Source organism: Podarcis cretensis (genome assembly GCF_951804945.1).
Source record: "Podarcis cretensis genome assembly, chromosome: 1".
Classification (NCBI taxonomy): Eukaryota; Metazoa; Chordata; class Lepidosauria; order Squamata; family Lacertidae; genus Podarcis; species Podarcis cretensis.
This window is the reverse complement of record NC_137170.1, coordinates 139,840,944-139,860,160: the sequence shown is the minus strand read 5'-3', so window position 1 is coordinate 139,860,160 and position 19,217 is coordinate 139,840,944. Positions and strand designations below refer to the sequence as shown.

General features: G+C 43.5%; 2 long non-coding RNA genes across 2 annotated transcripts in view; both read left to right on the top strand.

The window, feature by feature from the left end:
- LOC307220361 overlaps positions 1–5,273 on the top strand; it is a 108,552-nt gene extending 103,279 nt beyond the window's left edge. Inside the window, exon 7 of the long non-coding RNA XR_013840851.1 lies at positions 3,771–5,273. This is a non-coding gene — a long non-coding RNA (uncharacterized lncRNA). The remainder of the gene's footprint in view (positions 1–3,770) is intronic.
- Positions 5,274–14,112: 8,839 nt separating this feature from the next.
- Positions 14,113–15,761, top strand: LOC307224373. The gene is made up of 2 exons (XR_013842480.1): positions 14,113–15,304; positions 15,379–15,761. It is a non-coding gene; the product is annotated as an uncharacterized lncRNA (long non-coding RNA).
- Positions 15,762–19,217: the final 3,456 nt, after the last annotated feature.

Sequence of the window (19,217 nt, the reverse complement as noted above, 5' to 3'; positions counted from 1 at the left end):
GGGATGGAGCATATCACAAAGATTCATAGACCTAATCAACTTGTCTATACAAACCACTATCTCCAATTACACAATAAGACCTAATTCATTTAAGTAATTCAATTGCATGATTAATAAAAACCACAGTATAGTATTACTAAGGACAGAAAATTGCATTCATAATGTAGATTCTGTGGCTTTAAAGTAATTCTCCAGGAACCTCTTACCTTCTCTCTGCACTATTGGCCTATATGACAGGCCTTAATTAGCACAGATTTTTCACGTTCATGGGTAGATTGGAAATTTGGAGGCAGTTAATGAGAAAGGTCTATTACCTTGACCAGGCTAAAATTACAGTTAGAGGACATTTGCTTGCTCCAATGGCTCACTGCATACAAATATTTAAATATTAACATACTGCGCACACATACACACACACACACATATGTGCGGTATGTTAATATTTAAATATTTATTTATATAAATATACTGTGATCTTTAACATTGCAGTGGCTTAGCACCACCAAAGCTCTCAGGTTATACCAGAAGGATGATGGTGATTGACTACAATAATTTAATTCAAGAAAAAGATAAATTTGAGAACACCTCAGAATAGTGAGGAAGGCCTATAGAAGGGTGTTGCATCATGGCATCCTTTTATAGGCATTTCAGGAAAAGTACAGTTGGCCAGGAGGTGCCTGCAGAGCATCAGATAATAATGGATTATTATTTTTTTAAAAAAAAGAATGATAGCAGCAGTAGATTTAAAACAACAACAACACTCCACAGCCAACTTTCCAGCCAACTCCTTTCCCTTCTCCTCCAATGGTAAAAATAAAACCTGACAGAAAACACCTGTTCATTGCTGTCTTAGACTTGTCAGTTCTATTTTTTTTTTAAATAATTTTTATTCGTTTTTCAAACACATAATAAAAACATAACAAGACAAACAGAAGAAAAACAAGAAAATCAAAGCACACAAAACAATTAAACCAATATAACTTCAAAGTCATCATTTCATACCCTTCTTTCTTTTGACTTCCCCATACCTCCCCATCCCTGCATCCTTGTTTAGTGATTCTTTAGCAACCCTTAAGTCAATTGTCTTAATTCCCTTTCATAAAGTTTCCTTTAGTTTTTTAGTTACTGCTGCAGTTCTTTACCTCTTACCCCCTGACATCTTAACATTCCTCAATTTTGCAATAGTTTTTGAGATATATTTTAAATTTCTTCCAGTCCTCTTCCACTGTCTCCTTCCCCTGGTTGCGGATTCTGCCCGTCATTTCAGCCAATCCCATAAAGTCCATCACCTTTGTTTGCCATTCTTCCAGAGTAGGTAGTTCTTGCATCTTCCAATACTTTGCCAGTAGAATTCTTGCTGCTGTGGTGGCATACATAAAGAAAATCCTATCCTTCTTTAACACCAATTGGCCAACCATACCCAAGAGAAAAGCCTCTGGTTTCTTAGGAAAAGTCCACCTAAGGACCTTCTTAATTTCATTATAGATCATTTCCCAGAAAGCTTTAACCTTTGGGCAGGTCCACCAAAGGTGGTAAAAAGTGCCTTCAGTCTCATTACATTTCCAACACTTATTGTTAGGCAGGTGATAAATTTTTGCAAGCTTGACTGGGGTCATGTACCACCGATAGATCATTTTCATAATATTTTCTTTTAAAGCATTACATGCAGTAAATTTAATACCGGTGGTCCATAACCGTTCCCAGTCAGCAAACATAATATCATGACCAATATCTTGTGCCCATTTAATCATAGCTGATTTCACCGTTTCATCCTGTGTATTCCATTTCAACAGCAAGTTATACATTTTTGATAAATTCTTAGTATTGGGTTCCAACAATTCTGTTTCTAGTTTTGACCTCTCTTTCTGGAATCCTATTTTCCTGTCCTGTTTGAATGTCTCATTTATCTGATGATAGTGCAACCAATCTCGAACCTTGGGCTTTAGTTTCTCATAACTCTGAAGTTTAACCCTTTCACCATCATATTCTAGAATTTCATAATATTTTGGCCATTTAGAGTCCATATTAAGCTTTTTTACTTCCCTAGCTTCCATTGGTGACACCCACCTGGGGGTTTTACTTTCCAGCAAATCTTTGTATCTAATCCAAACATTATACAATGCTTTCCTTACAATATGGTTTTTAAAGCCTTTATACACCTTTGCCTTGTCAGTTCTAGCTCCGCATTGTTTACCGAGACAGACAGACCTGGAGCTTTCCAGAACTGGATGTTTCCCATCACCTGCTAGCTGAACCTTTTAACTGGAGGTCCCAGGAACTGAACCTAGGACATCCTGCAAGCAACGCAGATGCTCTGTCAGCAGACAATGGCCCTTTTCCAGCAGCTTGGCTGTTGCAAAATACAGCAAGACACAGCCTCAAAGGGGCTCAATTCTGCATAGACTTCCCAGGTAGCACATTTAGGGCAGTTGGGTTACAGGGAGCCTCCAAAGATCATGAGAAGCAGCACTTCCTCTGCGGAGGAGGAAAGCCATGCCTCCGGTGGGGAAGGGATGCAGGGCTCAGAGGATGCAAGGGAGAGACACAGCGCCAAGCATGAACAAAGCGGGGGGGGGGAGGCAGGTCCCCCTCTGTGCAGTCGGTTTACGCGCAGAGGGGGGAGGCGTAGGATGAGGGTCAAGAGACTACTCTGCTGGTGAAAGTTTAAGGACCGCCCACTCCCAGATTCTGCTAGTGACTGAGCAAGACATGGAATTGAGACGTTCTGCACTGTGAATGTTTTTGCACCGATAATAAAGCCTTTGAAAAGACCAGTGGGGGTCTTGCCTGTTTGCCCTGAGCAACCACACCAGCACACATAACACTGGGCATAACAGGGAACTCAAATTCCTACATCAACATTATGTGCCCATCTCAAATCATACAATATCCTGTTTTACATCATTTTTATTTTTAGGCAGTTATTTTATTATATATTTATATAATCAAGTCTTAATTACAAAATAACCTATCCCTTCACAGCTAAGGGGTTTGATTTGGACAGAGTTTGCTCCCCTGTTGTCTTTTTATCAGCCTAGTGTGATACATTTCTCGGAGCCCTGCTTGAAAAGTCCACCCTCCAAATCTTGGGATTTTCAGAACATGTTGCCTTACCTTCTAGCCAAACCTTGCCCTCCCCGCTCACATTAGGCAAGCTCAGCACAGCTGGTACAAATCAAATAAATAGCAGGGTTGTATTTATGGCAGGGTTGTATATGCTCAATAAGTTAAGGCAATACTCAGTTAGTTATGATGATGCTAAAATATATTTCTGTGTACTGTGCTCTGAGACAAAGAATCAGGCAGAATGTATTCTCTTAAATGAGGCTTTCCCCCTTTCTGACCTTTCTTCCTAAAGCCTTAGGATTAAATGCAAATTACATGTGTTTACATTTCCAGTGTTTTAATAACTATGAAGCTGTGATCTATTAAAGCTGAAATGTCTAGTTAAAAAAAAAGACAGATGGATTGATTCTATGATTCCAGTCCCATGGAAATCACTTGAGGCCATATTTATTATTATTGTTGTTCATTCCATTATTATTATTATTATTATTATTATTATTATTATTATTATGCCATTTATCCAACTGGGTTGCCCCAACTCCCATCAAAATATTAAAAACACAATGAAACATCAAATAACCCAAGTTATTGTGATTCTGAACATGGGGGTTCCATTTGCAGTTACCATGGCTTAGCAATAGTACCTTCATAGGCCTATCTTCCCTGAATTGGCCTGATTCTGAACTGATGCTCTTTTTCTATAGGAAATGAGAAGAGAGGAAGAGCTGAAGGAAAGAATAAAGAAATACGGTACATGCTCAATGGGAGAAGAAAACCTCCCCCAGAATCCCCAGGTACGGTACCATCTTGCATGAAATTCAGCTTATGTTTCAGGAGGACCATGTCAGCAAGCAATACACTGCAGGATGCCCGAGAATCCCACGGAAAAGTCCAGCCAATTATTGGCAACGTACAGGGCTGGCCCAAGACATTTTTGGCCCTGATATCCCTCCCCTGCCAGGGAGAAGGGGGGGGGGGTGAAGATCTACATCAGGAACATGGATGGAATCAAGATCTACATTGGGATCTACACTGTGCCCCTCTGGATTCTGCCACCTGAGGTGGTTGCCTCCCCTTGCCTCATGAGTGGGCCAGCCCTGATAACACAGTTGGCATTCATTGGATCTGGATCCAATCCAATACCTGCTGTCTCTCCTACTGCACCCTTGACATTGGTGGAGGGCACCTTGAGATCCATGAGGAATGAGGCCACAGCTCTTGGATGAGTGTCCAAATGCACTTTTAATAAGAAGGGCAGCTTACATTCACATTAGTGCTCCAATCCCATTCCCCAGCAAACCCACCATTCACACAACCCTTCTGTCCATGAGGACCATTGTGAGCAGAGCAGGCTGTGCAACAGCTTCCCTTTGCAGAAGAACCAGAATTCTGTCCGCATTGTGTTCTGATGGAAGCATGACTTTCTCAGTATTGTGCCATGCTCAATATTGTGCCATGCTCAGTCCAGGCTGCGTGTCTGTATATCAGGCCCACTTGACGGAGACTCAGTTAGCTGGATAGGCTATGTCTAAACATGTGCAAGACCCTCTTGAGAAATTAGCCGGGATGATCCATTTACCTCTTTAGTCAGCTGTGAATTTTCAAAGGCTCCAGCAGAATTTGGCCCACACTCTTCAGCTATTATCCAAATATTCACAGCTTGATATTCAAAGTCCTCAGACTATGACCATTTTAATAATAGTTGGAGAATCAGGGCAAACAGTACCACATGGGGAAAACCAGACCAATATCACTGGCTGGATATTACAATTGTCATGGTTCTTCCCACTTGATCACCCCTCTTCCATGTCTTTTCTGAATTCCAGTATTACTGGAGCAGCAGGATTGAACCACCAAGGAATGCTAATCACACTCCTTTTGTGACATAACAATTGCTCATTAGCCCTTTGTGCTGCCTATGAAAGAAACATTTATTGCAATTGAATCAGCAGGTCATTAAATCCATCCTGTGAAAAACCACAAATCTGTGAATACAGATTTCAACATGAATTCAACACGGCACACTTACACACATCCTGAACTTATCTTCTGCTACAAGAGAGTCCTTCACCCCTTTTTCTCTGGTCAGATTTGAATATCAAGGGTGGGGTACGGGGAAAATTCCACACACAGAAGCAACTATCTCCTTTCCATCCCCCTCCTCCCCCAATGAAGAAATTAATTAAATGATGTCATGCTTGATTTTATCTGATTTGGAAGCAATTCATCACTCTTTTGCTAGTTCTATTAGTCCAGGCGATCAGCATGTTAATTCATTTGTGAGAATAAGCTCAAGGGTAATTACAGCGGGGAAACTTAATGCCTAAACGTGTTAATGTCTGTAATCAGAACTATTTTCTCAGTGCGGAACAATTGTTAGACAATTACAGTTGGATATGATTGCCCTGGTAGACAACAGAGGCCATGTCAAGAGGGAGATATCAGAGGCTTGTTTTGCAAGTACAGTCTTATAAGCAAGCTCATTTTCCTGAAGCCTCTTTTGTCTGGCTCCTGCCAATCTGTCTTCTTTCCTGAAACACTGCACTGTTAATCATGTTGAAAAGTTACCAACTTTTCTCTTTCTTCTTGTGAGGACAGGGAAGGGGCATAAAGGACACAGGAGGCAAGAAAATCACTTGCTCCTGTAAATGTCACCAAGTTTTGCTGGGCTGAGAGGTACCACCTGTGTGATAAGATGCTCCTCATTTTCTGCAGATCCTAATAAGCAATCAGCGTTGCTTACCAGTAAATAGGAATGGATAAGCAAAGTGGACTACTTTTTTTAACAAAAAAGGAGAGGTTTCATTCCCTCCTGCAGACCAAATGAAATGAAATAAATTAGCTATATGGCAGGAAGACTTTTATTTTGATACTTATATTGGGATCAAGCCAACTACGAGGAACGTTATGGGTCAGAGGTAATAGCAGAGATTATCAATTAAATGTGCTGATGAAGGGCAACCCATATTGAGAAATACCATTCAACCGCTCTCTTCCCCAACCCCTTTCTATGCCTCATAGAGGCTGCTGGAGGCTTAACGGAGGTGGTGATTCTGAGCTTGAGCTGTGCTACCTCAGACTGTAGGTTGGGTCTCCATACAAAATAAATGAATAAAATCCCACCATATAAAGAGTGGTCATCCTAAGGGAGAAGGCTATGCCAGACCCCTTTTCCCTTTCATGCTAGGGGGTGCTTCTGTTTGATCTGTTCCCAAATTGTAAAGAAAGATATGTTGTTGTTTTTTGCTATGTACAAGCATCCCATCATGTTAGCCCACACTTGTAGTCGGAAATGGGACTAGCCAGGCCAGACCTTTGCCCTGTCTGGCTGACCCAACACCTGATTTATATTAAAGAATACAAAGTGTTCTCTGCCTGCATTCAGACTTACTTTGGTATGGTCAGAAAGGCTCAGTGTGTTCACACCTTCCTGAAGCACCGACAGCAGTATGAGCCCCAATTTGACTGGTGTTTTCTTCTCCACCGTCCTATATTACGAGCCCTCAAGGTGTATCTCCACAGATTGTCCAGAGATTTCGTACATTTATTTACTTAAATATGACTGAACCCAGCCCACCCCAACTTTCCATATTTGGATAAAGTCTCTTGCATTGTCAGTGGCTGTGAAATCAAGGAGGCGGCTGGGCTCAGCAAAAGCTGGGGAACTAGTATCAGCCCATAGATGTGCACCACTAAATGCAGGCATTGCTGTTCAGTCCGGTGAGCATACTGATGCATTTCAGGAAAGCTGTGGCCACCCAAACTAAAGAGGGCAGCTGAGTATGGCCCAGGCCCAGATACGCCTTGCCAGGTATATTTCCCCAAGATCCATTTTTTAAAAAAAAAATCCTGAGATGATCCTGGCATAAAGGCCCTCCTCCGCTTCAGATCATTTTAAAATTATGAGGGAGCCTCTGCCACCAGATCAGCAGTGGTGCCCCTGCTGCAAAAGGACAAACCTTGACAATCTCTCATGGGGTGGTTTCATATTTATTGCAGAGGAGTGGGTGTGTCTGGGAAATGCAGAGGTTCCCTTTCAGGCAAGCCTGTGCCAATTAGGATGCACCAAGTGGACTGGAATCCATCGGTTCTGCCTCGTGGCCCACGGGGAGCTCTTCATTCCCAAGCAGGCAGCAAAACAAGGAAGTTGATTGAGCCTCTTTTGGCTCACCAAACATGGCTAGTTGGTGACAACAGCTGCAGGCAGCTTTTAGAGGCAATGGTGACTCACCTTTGAACTTCGGCAGTTTGCCTCTTTGTCTCTCCTTACCCAAATGAGAATAAAACAGGCCGCAGCTTTCTGGTCACATGAAAGTAGCATGTCTAATTCATTTTCCTCTTTCGCCGTCAACAGGCTGTTTAATCTGCAGAAGAGCTTGCTTAGCATTTGCTAGCTGAACACAGTGTGACTGCATTTGGGAAGGACAAGAGGGGATTAGCAGGAGGAGATCCCGAGGGCTCTTCTGCTGCGCTAAACTAGTCACCCTTTCCTGCCTTTCCCTGTAGTGATCTCCCAGCTCAACCAGGCTGGCCAGCTGCCTTCTCTTTCATTCCAACTCAACCCAAAGGCTCTAGGGGTCTAGAAGGTGCATTGAGCTGAGTTAGTATGGGAATACTGGGTATTTGCTACAAATACCTCGTATCCCACTGGTGTTTTAAGAAACCTATTTTCTGGCATTGGAAGAAAAGCCTCCAGCTGAAGGGACCTCAATCTGGTGTTGAACACAAGGGTCTTATGTTCATGTGAAGCAAAACCAAATAATGCTTCCTTCTCCCTCCACCATTTTGTTTCCAACAGTCCCTCAGCCAGAGAAAAAGGAGAGGAGAAAAGTAGAGCCCGCAGTATGGGAATGACTGTCAAGGCCCAGGAGGAGGTGAGAATAAAGCATAGGGTACAAATCCCAAAATCTCTAGAGTTCAAATCCCCACTCAGCCATGAAGCTCACTGGGTGAGCTTGGGGGCCAGCCACTGCTCCTCAGCCTTACCTACCTCACAGGCTTGTTGTAGGGATTAAAAGAGGAGGGGGAGAACCTTGTTAGCCCCCTTGATCTTCTTGGAGGAAACAGTGGGATAGAAATGCAACAAACGAACATACATTTCCAGAGAAAGACAGGCGCCAGTTTTCCCCTGTGCAGGCCCATGCCAGATATCTTACTGCTTCCCCAAAGCTATTTTCCAAGACCAGATGAAGGCCAATGGTTGGTAAAAGAGGCTGGGGAGTATATGCAGTAGGAGACCAGGGGGCTTAGGAAAGGTAAGGCATCCACCTTCTACTTGCTGATACTATTTTGAAAATCCTGCTGCTGCCGCAGCTGATGCACACATTTAGGGAAATACAAGCATGACAGGTAATTCTGCCCACAGCATGAATACTTTTGGAGCAGAGTGTAACTATTTATCCTGGTTGTCCTTTTCAAGGACCCAACCTATACTCCCCTGGTTGATGCCGTTTAGGGACAGAGCAGGGACAATCCTTTGCTTCCCACTGGCGTGGCAAAGCAAACAGTACAGAAGCGAAGCACTTCACTGCTAGAATGAATGTAAGAGTAAGCTGTTGTAGTTCGAAAAGGCACCTAAGGTTTAATCACTGTAGTATTTTTAAGAGCCTTAAGCGCATGCTGCTTTAAAATTCTGATGTAAGACTAGAATATGCCCTCCTTGAATATTTGATATCTTGAACAATGCCTGGACCCTAATAAAATTCAAAATGTAATCAATTAAATCAATTAGAAGATTAAATTCTACCATGCTATGTGTACCGCTAGCAAAATTTACAAATCACATAATCAATGCAATCCATTAACACTGACAAAGGGTGGAGGTGATGGACTGGAAAATCTCCATCAAGGGCATTCAAAAGATGTAATTAAAAATACATTACACCCTGAATGCAAGGCTCCCTGCCCATTATGGCTGCCTCAAAGCACGAGGCTGCTGCTTCAGGCCTGCACATGGAGATTCCACACAGATAAGGATCACATCTCATTATAAAGGTTAGGTAGCTGATGCCAGCAGGGCACTGGGTAGATTCAAGTGCTGTGGACAAAGTCCTTGAGGTACCTTTGCACCATTGCAAAAAGCTGCCTGGAGAATCAGTCGTGTGCAGGGAAAAAAATCTTGAGCCTGGATGTAGTTCAAATCTGTCAAGTGTCTCTGGGCACAAGTCCCTGGAATTGTTATAAATCTGGCCCATCCCAGCTTTCTCATCAGGACCTCTTTTAAGAGCAAGGGGTTTGTGAGCAGGGGATGAGCTGGAGTGCTAACAGGTGATGGAGAGCTGTCACTAAAGCTTCAGGAGTAAGTGAGTAGCAGGACAAACTTGTGATGCCTACCAGGAGTGGGAATCAGGAACCAAGAGTAGAAACCACATTGAAAGGGAAGGGAGAAAAATATTTTGCCTTAATTTTTTTTTGACGAAACAAAGGTGGCACTTAGCATAAAATTAATCTCACTACAATAGATAGACTATTGATGTGGTGATTAATCTACCATCTCATAGTCTGATTTTATGATGTTTAGATACATCTCAATTTGTGCAGAATGGATTTTCTTCATCCCACTCAATCTCAGAAGCTTAAAAGCAAGCAATAATACTCTTAAGAACTGGCAATATAACATTAAAATTAGTCAAATCAAATAATAATATTAATTTTATAAAGCAGCAGCAGCAGCACAATCCAGTCTAGATAGAAAAAAAAGCTTGGATGTCCCCCAAATGCAACAATGGAGTAACCATTTCTACCACTAATAAAAGTCTGAGAAAAGTTGAAGAACAGGATCTGTAGGGGACGCCCTTAGACAGGGCTTCTGGTGATGGGATTCACTAATTGGATCCTGCCCTTAATGTAGACTCAAATGCTTGTTTAACCTGATCATGGACCCTGAGCAGTGTAGAAACTCACCCACTGAGCCCTCTTGTTGTGGCAATGCCATGCCATAGTACTCAGTAGAAGGCTGATCTCCACAGTCTTCAGCCATGTCTTCTCCAGCTCTCCCACTCTCCACATGGGTGTGTGGGGTGTGTGTGTGTGTGTGGGATTGTTTCTTGAGTCAGGTTTTACTCTTTCCCCATAAAATACTAGAAATGCAGTGCAAACATTATCCTATATATTTATTGCTTGTTGTTTGGCTTGTCTTGCACTGCACCTGGACTGCCTTGGGGGGCTGGGGTGGGGAGATGACTTTTCATGCTCTGTACACAGCAGCAGGTCAGCTACCCTTCTTCACCCAGTCTCCCAGACTCGGTCTCCTCTCCTTATTCCTTGGAGGGAACAGGGCATATCTAGCAATCGATAGGACAACCCAGCTGTCAGAGTTGATATATCTTGCTAACAGGTCAAAGCCTAGAAAGGAATAAACATTTCTTAAGCACTTGATAGCCTCAGGATATGAAGTTTAGTTTACAGATCAATATATAGAAACGATATGTTAGGGTGACTTTGCACATGCATTTAAACACTCCAACATAATACACTGCAGTGTACTGGTTCTAGGGGTTGCTCTCGCCGATTCCCCCATCTGCCCCCCTTCTCCACTGGTGCTACGCTGATTTCCTTCCCCAAAAGATGGGCTGCTTCTCTCCCTCCTGGGACGCTCTCCGTAATCCCTTTGGAGCCCTCCCTCTCCCTCTGGCTCCGATGGCAGTTCCCTGACAAGAAGCTTCCAACCTCTTCTTCACAGCCATGCCAAGAGGAGAGGAGGAGGGGGATGGAGAATTCAAGCTCATGGGAAGGCTTGATTTGGCTCACTCCCATCACTATAAATCATAGCTTATTGTGGCTTTCAAACAGAACCACTGTCTGGTGTCAAATAAAGGTACTACACAAGCCCAAACTATACTGCCACCATCAAACTATATAGCTGGTTTGCCTCCTAAAAATGTTCGGTAATACAATTCTAAAAGTGCACCTTATGGCTGTGGTATGAGTTTCCAATACTACATCTTGGGGAAGAGCAGGAACTTGAGTGAGTGAACCCTCACCTCATCCATACCCAGAACCCTACTCATATTTTACATCTATCCCTCCATAACACAACAAGAGGGTCAACTGTTTCTTGGATCACTTGCTCAGTTAACAACTCTCCCAGGAGCCAGGTGGACTCACTCTGTAGGCATGTTTCCCAGCTTGAGGGAAGGAAGTTGAGGTTTTGAAGAATATAACATGAGTAGATGAGAGGTGATCAAGCAGTCAAGTCCTGCTCATTCCTGGAAGATGGAGCAATGTGACCAGGCTCTGAATGGGAGGGCGGTTCAGGAGAAGACACCTTACCAGAAGAAAGAAAACCCTATCGATGCTCCCAGAGCTAGGACATACTAACAAAGTTAATTGTATTTTAATTTTTGATTTAAACAAAAGCAGAAAGGGGAGAAAACTGAGGACACAATTTGCTTGTGTCTTATTTGAAGAGATGTTAACCACATTGGGTTAGATTCGGAGTATGCTAGTTGAAGTTAGTACTAACTGCTGCAGTCCAGTTGATTCAATGGAAACTAAGTTCTACTAACTTTGCCTGGCTCCAACCCATAGACAGCAACCAGGTCTTTACTGTTGATATGCAGGATAGATGAGAGATTTCACAGCTCACTGCAAACTCATTGTGAATTAATAATGCAACTGATACACCGTTGAATCTCTGCCCCTGTAGAAATTAAAATGTGGGTGGATTCAGCAACAGCAACCCATAACGATATAGAGTGCTATCCAACTGAAGGGAGAGTTAAGGCCATGTTCTAAGAGAAGACCCCCCCCCCCGCCGCCAAGAGACATGTGGGTGAGGCAGGGAGAGAGAATGGGTGGAAATTGCCTCCCTCCTCATTTGACTGATGCCTTGAGATTCTCATAGTATTAAACAAGAACAAAATATATTTGTTGGCGGTCATCAGCATTACAGGAGAAAACCTCTTGTGTGGCAAGATCCAAAGGCGCACTCTCTCTGGGTGGGTGTGTTGCTACAATTCAGTTCCTTGTATTTGCAGGCTCAGGCTTTGCATTAATTGCGGCAGATGGTGGTACTGCAAATGGTTCAGCACTTGTGTCAACTGCCACATGCAATGGCTCCGTGATTATCTAAATGATGTTTGAATAGTGTGGGTACAATCCACAACCACCAGAAATCCCATTGATTCTGAGTCATGTCCATGCTTGCCTTTCAGGTCTCCTTCGAAAGAAGTGGAAAAAATAGCAGACAGAACAAAGCAGCTCCCACAAGACTCTCCTCAGCAAGCTTCCTGGCCCGCTTAGAGGCAGTATGTCCTTTTCCTTTTTTGTGGCCTGGCAAGGCTGCGCCGCTTTTTGCCATAGGGAGGTGCCAGATCCCAGTCCCCATCACTCCTCCAACTCTTCTTCTAACCTGAGTGCTCTCAAGACCTTTGGATTCCTTTCCTGAGAGTACAACTCTTTTTGCAGTGTCCCTGCTCCTTACTGTAGGCACACTGTTTGGGCCCTAGGGGTTTTTCCACAGAAAGGGTCACCTATTGCGAACCTTGGGCTGAGCCCCCCCCTCTGGACATCTTTTGTCTTGAAATGCTGCCGCCCTCAAGTGGGTCTGCCTTTTCTCTGCTTCCTTTACTTCCACATCATCCCTCTGTCTCCATACCTTTGTAGCAATCTCTACTAATTCAGCAACCCCAATTTATGAGTGCTTAAACAGACAAAGAACTGAACTTGTAACAACACACCACATGTGTCACACATTATATATATTAAGGATTAAATAGAAGTTGCTGTTTGTCAGGTGATTAAAGGAGCAGCTGAATGAACAACAATGGCAAGTGAAATGATGTCATCTAGACAATGAAGTGACAATGGCCACAGCAATGGAGATACATCTTGGACATATCCTGTAATGGGGAGGGAAAACAGTTTTTTTTTAAAAGAGAAATTGTATAAAATTAAATTAACTTGGTTTAATTTGTAAAATCAATAATAAACAATTGGCCAAAAAAAGAGGACTTTCCCCTTTAACTCTCCAAAGTCATGTCCACAGAATGCAAAATTTCCTCAAGTGGGTGGGTGTTGCCCCTCCAAGAGGCTCTAAGTGCTAATAATGCCATAATTTACGTATACAGTCCCTTTGGTGCCACGGACCTGTATAGCTGGAAGGACCAGAATCCATCCTTCTCAGAGGACCCCAAAAACATTAATAGTCCATTTCGATCTATTGGATGCCCCCCCCCCCTACTTGGGAGGACATGCATAACCTTTTGGATATGCTTTTTAGATGCGTTTTTGACTACTTCTGAGAAGACCCCAGCCTCATGCCATAGGGGCAAATGTTGCCCAACTAGCTGAAGGTCACCCTGAGGTCCCCCGGCAGGAACACGAGGATGGGAAGTGGGGACAGTGAAAGGACAAGCAAAGGCAAAGGTGTATTTTCAGGATGTTTTAGGAGGAATGAGGAAGGTGATAAAGAAGGTAAATAAGCTGTCGAATGTTCATTAACTGGTGCCTAATGTCTGGATGGGATGTGGGTGGTGCTGTGGGTTAAACCACAGAGCCTAGGACTTGCCGATCAGAAGGTCGGCGGTTCGAATCCCCATGATGGGGTGAGCGCCCGTTGCTCGGTCCCTGCTCCTGCCAACCTAGCAGTTTGAAAGTACGAAGCGCTGCTCTGGTTTGCCAGAAGCGGCTCAGTCATGCTGGCCACATGACCCGGAAGCTGTATGCCAGCTCCCTCGGCCAATAAAGTGAGATGAGCACCGCAACCCCAGAGTCGGTCACGACTGGACCTAATGGTCAGGGGTCCCTTTACCTTTAATGTCTGGATAGGCACCTCCTACCTATAATTGCCACTACCCAAGCAGTTTCTGCTGCTACAGGGTCCAGCTCACTAAACTGTCTCATTGTAGTAAAGATTCTCTCCCAAAACTTAGGTGACTCATCCTTTTCCCGCTGCAGTTCATGAACCTTCAACAAATGATAAGAGGCTATGGTCTTAGCATGGGCCCATACTGCTCTTTTCTCAGAAGTGGTCAAAAACACATCCCAAAGGTTGTGCGTGTTCTCCCATGAAAGAAGGGGGGGGCGCGTCCAATAGATTGAAAGGGGAGGATTCTCGTTTTTCGAGGTCCGTGGCACTCAAGGGACTGTATATGTAAATTTCCCTGGACGTGTCTGGGAAAACCAAAGGTATGGCAACCCTGCCTCAGAGCCTCTTGGGGGGGGGCATCCATCCACTTGAGGGAATCTTGCATTCTGTGGCCAGGCCATGACTTCAGAAATTTAAAGGGGAAACTACTTTTTTTGTCGGTTATTTCTATTAATTTTCCAAATTATTGCAAATTAAACCAAGTTTATTTAGTTTAATAAAACTTCCTAAAGAAGAAAATATTTTCCTCCCTGTTACAGGATACGTCCACGATGTATCTACATTATGTTGTTCATTCATTCAGTTGCCCTTTGTATCACCTTATAAACAGCAACTTCCATTTAATCCTTAATGTATATAATCTGTAACGCACGTGCAGCCCTTCCTTTCATTTTTTGTTTCCAGACATGTGTTGTTACAAGTTCAGTTCTTTGTCTCTTTAAGCACTCATACATCCTTCACTGGTGAGGTGTTTCACTGCAGTGTTGTCTCTTCAAGGCCGCATTCCAGTCTGGGGACATCAACCAGACAAACTTTGTCCACTGCATCCCCCCCCCCCACCAGAACCACGTCTGGAGATAGTCATGAATAACATCCATTCACCCCAGGGGTACCAAGTATATGGGACGGAGGGCGCTTCAGCCCCCTCAGTATTAGGGCTCTGCCACCCCCTGTGCTGGACCCCATCCCCCGCCCCGCCACCAGGCAAGCACTGAGCAGCCGAGCAGGACCCGCAAGGGTGAACATCTCTCTTTGTGCACCTCATCCCATGTGCGCTGCAACCTGTCTCTGCCCCGGGTCAAGCTTGACCCAGGCATGGAGCTGCCCCAGCCACTTTCTGCTCCAGAGGAGCTGCGCACGGTGCAGGCCAGTTGAGGAGAGGGGCGGCAGACTCACGCTCCCTGACCTGGTGGTGACAGCACCATCACAGCAGTCGGTCTGAACTGCACTGGGCCTGGGTCTGACGATCGCTAGGGTGGCAGAAAGACTTTCCTGGCCAATGCACCAGTTTTGTTGCATAAATCTATGCTGGGTTCTTTGCTCTTGGATAGGTGTTCCAGACCCCGCCCCCATACACCTGGCAAGGAAAAGGGATTGAGAAGCACATGGAGCAAGAATCAAATATATTCATCGTTTGTCCTGATTAGAGTAAGTAATCATGCTTAATCTGCTTTTGTACTCATTGCTTTGCTGCATGCATTCTAAGTACATTTTTCCTAAAGTAAGGTACAGTCATAAGTTGCAAGAACACTGACAGAACATAGAGAGAGGGAGAGAATGGAACGTTGGCTCTGTGTAAGCAGATAAGATGAAGGAGAGAGCTAGCAGGACCTTGTTGGCAACAAGTTTGGCAGGCAGAGCCGTGCAGAAACAAAACAACTTACCTGCGAGTGTGGCACACCAACAACTTTGTCATTTGCACGCCATGGCTTCCTTGGACAGATTACAGGCGTGTCTTCAGTGGTTATCGAGCTGTCTTTCTAAATGAGCAACCCTGGTCTCCAAATGAATGTTTAATTTTCTCCTGTAAAATACTGGCTGATTAATCTCCATTTTGTAAGCTACATAGCATTTGGGAAAGATAAATAAAGACATTTAGCAATAATCTGGTCTCTTACATATTTTCTTCAGGTGCCCTGAATTTATGTATTTTTGATGGGTTGCCAAAGTCTTGCAGCAATCATGTCCACAGCTTCTAAGCCAATCCTGGCCCATCTGTCAGAGCAGATCTTCAGTTCTCTCCAGACTGAAGTATTAATTAAGACTATATAACTCGGAGTTTAACTTCACAGCCATTCATTATAAACACAACACATTCAAATGCTGTAAAAGACGGGATAGGGAACAAACTGCTAAATATAGAGCAGGTCTAATCAAGAACTGAGAATACACCATGGGATTCAAAAGGAAACACGAGGATTTATACCCCAAGTACAGGCAGAGGGGATGCCAATCTTGTTTCCCTGTGTCTGTAGCAGGCTGATTTTCAGTCCACTGACATTCAAGGGAGTGATTCCAGTGAGTTTTATCTGCATCAGAGAAATAGATTCCATTAATATGCTTGTTGAAGGGCTCAGCCAGGAAGGTTAAAATATTTATCTGAAAGGATGTTGCAGTAAACAGGGTGTTTTAATTTGGTATATGCATGCTTAGGAACACAGCATGTTCACAACAAATGAGACCCTCAGATGGTTGATAACATCAGTATCACTGCTCATAACAGAAAATTCCCAGTATTCACTATATAGCCATAACATCACATTTTGTAGAATTCATTTGTTTGATTCTGTTGTACATCACAAAAATCTTATGCAATCGTTTTGACATAACCAAGGCAAGCCCAATGGGCTTCTATATCCATCCAGAGAAAAATGAGTCTATTTTTGCTGCAATGCATGTGCTGAAGCATGTGTTCTTCATTTCTCCCAGTGCAAGGAATACATAAATTCATAGAGGCAGCACCAGAAGCCACATGAAACACAGTTCAGCGTAGCATTGGGTAGGTTTCCCTCACAGCAATGCTGCTGCTCAGCTCAAATGGTCAGAGTTTGCTATCGTGCAAATGGAAGGCAATGGAGTTTGACACCGACCAGTTCTAAGGTTACAGACCCTCTGGGCCACTATGCCTAGAACACAGACACAGAACACAAGCAGCAGCTGGGGCAGTTGGAGGTTTTGGGGTAGATGTATTTCTTAGAACCTTTAAATAGGTCTTAATTAGAGACAGGCAAATGAGGCTTCATAAAAAGATCACCAGTGAAGGAGTTAGGGGAATTCATTTCAGAGGAAATGGATTCCTCTCCTCCGGAAAGTCCCCCAAACTATTAAGAAGCAGGTTCTCCATATGATTTAAAACAGAGGTGGAACTCCAGCTCTCATCCCACCCAGCCTGCAATAGGGGAGTTGGGAGTCCACAAACATCTGGTGGGGCACAGGTTCTCCACCCTGGTTTAAAGGATTCTTCATCTGGCAGATTAATGGTCCTGAAGTAGAGCTGATCTACCTTTGATACCCCATTTCCCTCCATTCAGAGTTTTTCAGATTCTTTTTAAAAGAAAAGAAAGAGGGAGGGAGGCCTGGAATGCTTTTGGGTATCTGGCCCCAGCAGGAAAATGGGCCAAATTTCTCTCTTTCATGGATAATGGGAGTCCTTGAGTGGCTTCCATTAATGATAGAACATTTCCTTGGTGGTTCTGAATTCTTATAAAAGAAAATAGTTGCTTCCTATGGTTTCTGAAGTAATGGCTTTAATCAGTTAACATTTTCTGCAGTTCTGAGGAAATTGCACAGATTAGTTTTGGTGTAGCAGTGCCTTTCTTGCAGATGCTTCCAAAGTATTCAAGACAGTGACTATCCTAAGTCTGATTACAGACTGTTAGCAATGCTTCATCTTAGCCCTACATCCATGTGAATCATGAAAGCTCACTGGGAGTAACTGCACGCCATTCATTTTGAATTTCAAACTCTGAGCATCAGTAAAGCTTTGACACATGACATAGCAAGACTGTGACAGCCTGGCTGCGGGCGAGCAGAAAATAAATATGGAGGGGATCACTATGAACTTGCTGGAAGCCATCAACACATCCCAGGTAGCTGGCAAAGACTGACGGTGAAAAATGCTTATGGATTTGCCTATTTCTTTTAGATTGCACTGAAGAGCACCTGGATACAATTGCTCCTTACAAAGGACAGGGAAGTCTGTCCTCCTAAGGTAGCAGGGAGATGCAATTATGGATTCTCCCTATGGCAGCTTCTTGGGCTATTTTTATATTATCTGACAAACACATGACTTTGGTTTACCAGGGATGCTGCGCAACCTGTTTAAATAGGAATCAAAGTGCAGTATTGAGCAGTTGCCATGAAAATCAATGTGCCGTTGGAGTGAAAAGGATCTCCTAAAAAAACCTCCCCAGCTCTGATTCCATTCCAGGCCACATGAAAGCATCGCCAGCTGTTAGTTACAAATATTCTTATGGAACATTCAAACTCTGATGCTAGGATTTACTGGTGCTTTTGGGCTGGATTTGCAGAGGAAGTGAACAAAGCAGGGCTTTATAAAAGCAAGAATTTTATTTTAGCACATGGAGGCTACTGTGGGTCATGTGGTCTAGCACCAGCCATTTCCACTACATGGGCCAGCCCTGTCCACAATTCTGTGTGTTTAGCAAATGGCAGGAGTTCTACACATGTTTCTATACACAGATGTGTTCTTTCAGCATGTGACTCTCTCTAGATGAGGAAAGGGAATAGAATGAACATGAATGACAGAAATAAAGGATCCCTGCTGACCACACAGACTTACACTGATATGCACATCTTTGATAAGCTTCACAAGTTTGGTAGCTTTGGTACAAAAGAAAAGCACCAGTTGTTCTTGTGTGCTGGTTCTTATAGAGCCTCAGCAGGAGGCAATCATGTAAGTAACTGGAAGAAAGCTTCACTTCTGCTGCCAAAGCAAAGAAGACCTGTGTCATCTCCTAAGGGCAATCCTGCTGGCCTACATGGACCATTTCTTCACTGAGCAGTAATATAGGGTTGCCATATTTCAAAAAGTAAAAACCAGGACAGCCCGAAAGTTGTTGAACTTTCTCGACAGACTTGCCTAATATCCAGGACAAGGTGCCACTTTTTGGAAATTCAACCCGGACATCAATTCCGCCTTTGAAATCCCGGTAATGTCTGGGAAAATCCAGACGTATGACAGCCCTAAGTGATAAGAAGTAGTTGACATTTTGGAGAGGATGTTGTTGCCAGCTTCTTCATGGCTCAGTATCTCATGGGTTTACAGCTAAGATGTTTTCAGAGGTAATATTGGACAAAAGTAATTGATTTGTTTTTAAATTTTATTTTAAATATAAAACATACAGAACAAGTAAAATGGAAATATAACATTCTTCCCAATACCCTATATGTGGCAACGGTATCAGAATACAGATATTGTTCCACTATACTACATGGCATACCTACAGAATAGTAAGAGACGTACTGAAGGTTACAGTTTAGATTTCATTATGAGTTCCAGCTTTGGGGGAATACTGCTGGTAATGTGTTTTTCAACCCT